This window comes from Fukomys damarensis, unplaced genomic scaffold (genome assembly GCF_012274545.1).
Source record: "Fukomys damarensis isolate Sample0158 unplaced genomic scaffold, DMR_v1.0_HiC HiC_scaffold_39, whole genome shotgun sequence".
Classification (NCBI taxonomy): domain Eukaryota; kingdom Metazoa; phylum Chordata; class Mammalia; order Rodentia; family Bathyergidae; genus Fukomys; species Fukomys damarensis.
Window position 1 is genome coordinate 30,584,547 of NW_022900951.1, and position 6,523 is coordinate 30,591,069.

The window sequence follows — 6,523 nt, forward strand, 5'->3', positions numbered from 1 at the left end:
TATATTACACAAAATATAATCCTTGAAAACAGTTACATATGCAATAAGGGATTTATACAATGGATCATAGACTGTGACCAACTGGGAAAAAAGTCAGACTAGGCTTGCTTAGTGAACTTATATAACAGTAACATACATCTTGTTAGAAGGGCAGCTCGAGCCTGTGCCACATTGCCTGTAGTGCCCCAGAGATGGTGGGGTTACTTTATCTAACCAGTTTAGGACTACACAAGTTAGTACCATCTGGTATCATGATTGAACTGTGTGCTTTTACAAACAATTTCTAATCTAACTTTGGGAAGCTGATATTTTTCCTAGGCTATCTTAATATTACTGCTTCAATCACAGATCAGATAAAAACCTCCAAATAAAATTTCTTTCAGCCCAGACAGTGAAGTAGTGTGACGCCAGAAGACTTTAAAATTGCTGCTCTTTTTGGATCTTCCACATGATATCTGCACTCTTCTTCAAAGGAGCCTCTTCCTCAGGAGTCAGAGTCATCACCTTCACAACATCTATGATCCCATTTTGTCCCAAGGTACAAGAGACACTGAGGAGGACATCATCCTTTATTCCATAGAGATCCTTAATCATGGTAGAAATTGGATGCATCCTCCTAAGATTCTTCATTATACTCACTGCCAAATCTTTCACAAATAGTCCAATGGCACAGGATGTGTAGCCTTTCAGTTTGATCACTTTGTAAGCACTGTCAACTTTGATCACCATCAACCACCTGTTCATGAACCTCTTTCCAGTGCTCCTTATCTCCATCAGTCCCTAATTTGGGGTGCAGACTCTTCAAGAAGACACCAGCAACATTCACCTACCCAGGCACACTAGAATCTCCATGCTCCCCATGGATCCTTTCATGGCAGTTTAGTGGGTGAAATCCCAGCCTTTCTCCCATCAGGTAATGGGACGAGGTTGAATCCAGATTGCATCCACTTAGGATAATATTGGCTTTCGGAAAGCCACTTATCTTCCAAGCCACATAGGTCAAGATATCCACTGGACTGGAAACAGCAACTTGCAATTTGGGCTGTGCTTTACAACATTAGAAATGGTGAACTAAAACATGTTCACATTACCCTGGACCAAATTAAGGCAGCTTTCTCCTTCTTGCTGATGTGCCCTAGCTGTGATAATAACCAGCTTGGACATTATAGTCTTTGCCAGAGAAAATTTTTAGTGTTCTAACAAAAATGCTGCCTTGTTGGAGATCCATCACCTATCCCTTAAATTGTAACTTTCATGATGTCAACAAGAGGAAGTTGGTCTTCCAAGTCCTTCATTAAAATAGTGATGGCACAGGTTATGCCTATGGTGCCAAACTCGACAAGTGTAAACTTATTACGGGGGACCTTTTCTTCCTTATGGAGATTCACAATCAGCTGATCCTTGCCTGGCCATCTTGGACTTAAAAGCAAAAGGAACCAGGAGTGCACATTGGGCTGGTATTAGGGTGCATGGATGCAACGTTGGGACTCAGCAGCAGTGGCTCAAACCTGTGATATCCCTTTTGAAAACCTCTCTGAATAGATTTTCAGAGTAGAGTTTGTTACTGAGCATAGTGAGTGAAGAAGCAATTCAGATAATGTATATGTGTGTGTTCTAATATGGATTTGTTTCTTTCTACTTCCTCATTTTCTTTCACTCATCATTACATGTGTACAGGTCAGCTGTGCAAACAGAAGGAAGGTTTCATCACAAAATTAATTACTGGTTATGCCTATTACAGTGGTTAGTTCTCTGCTAAACCATTATGTCTTCAAGGGTGAAAATTAATCATATCAACTCAGTGAACAGCTAGTGTCTCTCTCCAGGATTTCTCAATAAATACTTAGTCAATACTAGCCTGATTAATGGATTTTTAAGGGTTAGAAGGTGCTTGGATAAAATTTAGATCACATCCCACAATCCTCTTCTGCCTCTGCAGTCAATTTTTCATTCTTCAATAAGTGAAAGACCAAGTGTCAGTCCTTTGAAGAACTCCCTGTATTACCCATTGATTTTTCATAATTTCTGCTCTGGTTCTCCACTCCAAGGAAAATAAAAATGTAGAACAAATTGGTTTAATAAATGGAGATCAGAGGTGTACTCGAAAATTATTATACCTTTTAATATTTTTGGCTAGTGCACCAAGCAGGTTATTTTCTTATTGACATAGCGTTTTAATATTAAATAAAATATGTTACTTAAACATTGGCATTTATTTTTTAAATTTTTGACATTTAAAATAATCACTTCAGTTCAAACAACTACAAATTTATGAAAATATATAGAATGAAAGACTAAAATATGCTGAGAGTTTAAAGAAAGGAGAAGCAAAAGGAAATGGATTGAAATAAAACATTAATTTCATTACATATATTGGAAGTATACAACATGATATTATGAGATATATATTTAAGTAGTACACTGATAGTTAACCCTTTTGAAAGCTACTTTGGCTTTACGTACAATAAATCTAATTCAACATAGTGACTAGGGGCAGCTCAGTTAATACAATATGGGCGAGAAAAGTTTATGAGATGGGGAAATTGTAGAGAGTGAATGTTAGAGATATCTAGATCTAGATATGTAAATAAGTAGTTCCTGACACAGTTGATTATGTCATCTTGGGCAAGTTACTAACTCCTCAAACAATATACACAATGCTCTCTTTTTGGCAAAGAATCTTTGAACTAAATACTATATAAAGGCTTTGGAACCCTATGTTTCCTCCTCCTTAAATGAAGTAATGTAGGATGACTGTTTGTTCAGAAAAGAACCAATATAGAACAGATATCAAGAGGTGTAAATTTGTCAAATGGAAAATAATATTCAGTTTATCTGGATTAGCACTGATTTATACTAAACAAAAGTTAGCAAATTCTTCTCCCTGAAGAAATTAATTCATCTATTAAAGTTATGCTACATAGAATCAGAAGATACAGGCAAAAAAGTTGTTCTTATCACAATAGAAATTTAAAAATATATTTTTGTCATTTTATTTTGAATTTAATTCACATTTATCTCTTTATTGTGTCCCATGAAAAATAGGTCAAAATTTCAATAAATTTGGAGTAGACACAAAACAGGATTTTTTATAGAGACATTAAAGAGTACATTAAGAGCCAGGGATTTAGCTCAGCGGTTTGGTGGCCTGCCTTGCAAGCGCAAGGACCCGAGTTCAATCCAGGGTACTAAAAAAAAAAGAGTACATTATCATTATGCTATGCCCTTAGGTAGAGACTTTCCTAAATTTTTCACACAAGGAGTCATCAAAATTCCAAAATGAACAGTGCATTTAGATCTTAAGTTGAGAACCAAGTATTACTAAATCCTGGCCTCATGCCCTGTAATCCAATTTGATAGTTTGGTTTGTACCTGAAGATGGGGGCCATCAACAGTCAAGCCATTGCTCAGAACAACATATAAAATGTGTTTCAGCCCAACAATCCATTCCAGAATTTGTTATTTAATATTTAAAAAAAACTGTTCAGTCTCTCCCAGCACAGTGATAAACTGAAGCATTGATTGGGGTGGGTACTTATTTGCAAAAATGAGTAATTTCAATTGAAGTGAGAAGCAGACTGCTAAGAATTCACATAAATCCAAACTGCTCATAACTTGAAATTGAAGAAATATCCATCTCTAGTCTCAGTGAATTTGCGATATATTCCATCTTCATATGTAAGTGACTTATAAACAAATTTAACTGATTTATTATAAAGATGATCCTCTGAAAAGAGTCTTGTATTTATGAAGGCAGCATGTACAAATATGAAGTCAAGGGATAAATCATTTAAAAAACACAAAAATATTTCACCCATCGCTTAAATGTAAAATCTTTCAGAAATTGGTCAAGTCACAAATTGCCTAGCTTGTTTCCAAAATATAAGAGCTAATTTAAATGAAAGATTGACCTCAAGAATTGCAAAATTATCTTATTGAAAGTTTCCATTCTAGTTTCTCAATGACAAAGTATCCCTGTCTGCCCTTAATATCACAAGCAATATTTTATTTTATTTTTTTTTTCATTTTTCATTGATTTATTGGTACATTCTAGGTATACAGTACAGTTACATTCATCATTGGGATGTTGTACCTTTACATGACAGGTCTTGGTTCTCATTTTTTCCCCTTGTCCTTGTCTTCTCTTCACCCCCTCCTCCCCTCCCCATTTACAAACACTTTATTTCCATTTTTTCATTTTCTCATATTTTTTTCTAAATATGTCCTTTCTGATGATACTGGTGAAGGAAAAAAACACAGAAAAATTTAAACTAAATCCTGTTCAACATGAACTGTTAAAAGTAAAATAATTTCAAGTCTGTTTATAATTTATAAGGATGAACAAAAAACACAAGAGCTAAAAGTTCCCACAAGAAACAAGTGAATTTTTTTAAAGAGTGAATTCTGAAAAATTAAATAGGAAAATGAGTTTCCTAAATGTGCTAATTGACACTTACAAGAGGGCAATTAGTTAAGGATTTCTACCATGATACAGATTAAAATACTATCTTAAGAAATTAGTAGTCTTTGTAAATAGGGAGAAGTGGAAGGGTTGAAGGGAGGGCAGTGGAATGGGCAAAAAAAAGAAACGAGCTATCATGTAAGGGTACAAATTCCCAATGATCAATGTCATCGTATTGTATACTCAAAATGTACCAAAAAGCATAATGAATAAAAAAATCCCATAGCCACTAATATAACTATAATGGGGGAAGTCAATACCCTACTGTCACAAATACACAGATCAACAGTACAAAAAAAATCAACAAAGAAATATCAGAACTGAGTAAAAATTTTGAATAAACAAAATTAATAGATAAAACAGGAAATTAGTCTTCTAAAAGAATCTTCTTCTACTTCCAGATTTATTAGATATCTTAGTATGGAAGATCTGACAATATTGATGATAGCAGTGGCTTATTTCCTAGAAGTTTTGGGAAAGCTCAGTGCTTGATATACTGCTATCTCTACCACCTACATACACATAAAATAAATGAGAGAGAGAGAGAGAGAGAGAGAGAGAGAGAGAGAGAGAGAGAGAGATTTAACTAAGCACACTGACAATTTAATCCAATAAATGTGACATTGACTGATGCAATTATTATTGGACATTGTGGTCTCATAACTTGTGGCTCCAGATTCTGCATGCAGAGAGATGGATTAATTTCCCAACATCCTCCAAAATGTTGTCCTACATGCTATCCATGTGACATACTCTAGTTTTATTTTGGAAGTCAGAAAAAGTCTTCAATGAAATTCATAAAACCACTGGGATATAGAATTATTATATAATAAAGCTTTCTCCTTTTGTTCCTTTTCTCATTTCTTATCAGTGCAGCATGAGGAATTTGCAGAAATGAAAGGAACAAGCATTTGATGTTTTGTGAATGATTCTGTTTGGTCTTCTAGGTAACCTGTATTATTTGGGGTTTATGTGTTTTTTGATGCCTGACTGAAAGCAAGTACCAGCTGCCACATCTCATTCTTAGGCCCAGCAAAGTTTAAAAGGTGTCCAATTAGAGGAAATTTGATTTGAACATCCGTCATGAATGACCAATGGCATAATTGCCTGATGAGAACAATTTCCCATGAATCGCTCACATTTCTGTATGTCTTTTGATTATAGGCACTGACAGCTTTTGATCTGGACTCTCTTTACAGGGAAGTTTGTATAAGTAAACAGACATAGGTGATAAGATAGTGTCTCAGCCCTTGACCTGACCATAGATTTGTTAGCTCTTCAGGATTATAAAGATAGAGCCTTCTTGGGACAAAGATTATTCAGGGTGTCAGCAGCCCTCTAAGGGGTTCTCAGCTGTTACACTGATTCACTGTGTCAGCAGCCACACCCACTGGGGTGACTCCATATCAATCCAATATGTTTTAGGGAACAAGAGGGAAAATTTACACAACAGCCAGGACTCTTGCTGACTTCTGTGCTGTGTTGAAGTTCTTTGTCTCTAGCCCAGAGGTAGTTGATCTCTGACACAGGTAGTTTATCTTCCGCCTACTTCTCTGCAAGTGTGGAAGAGTAACTTGTAAACAGGCATGTAGGATGAAAATCACAGACTCTTCTCAGTCGTTGACACCACCATGATCCAAATACATTTTCTGTGGGCCACTACTGAAACTAAAAAAGTGTAAACAGTCTTTAAAAAATATTTTAATATTTTCCGAAAAAAATATATTTTAAGAAGATGCATCTCTAGTGAATCCTCTAGAAAGTTTTTTTTGTTTTGTTTTGTTTTGTTTTTTTTGTACCAGAGATCAAACTCGGGTCCTTGTGCTTGTGAGTCAGGCACCGAACCACTGAGCTAAATTCCCAGCCCCAAGTGAATCCTCTAGATTGAGCTATGTTCACTAATTTGGGGATTTGGCTGCTCAGTCAATGTTTAGGTTGTTCTTTTTATTGACATCTTTTCCATATTGTCCATGACGTTTTAATGAGTTTTCCTCAGAATTTCTGGTGAATGTAAGGTACACTGAATGCTCATATTTGATAATTTAATGCCATGTTTTATTA

The 6,523-nt window shown here is 35.5% G+C and overlaps 1 pseudogene; it reads right to left on the bottom strand.

The window, feature by feature from the left end:
- Nucleotides 1-417: 417 nt before the first annotated feature.
- Nucleotides 418-1,397, bottom strand: LOC104852925 (annotated as a pseudogene).
- Nucleotides 1,398-6,523: the final 5,126 nt, after the last annotated feature.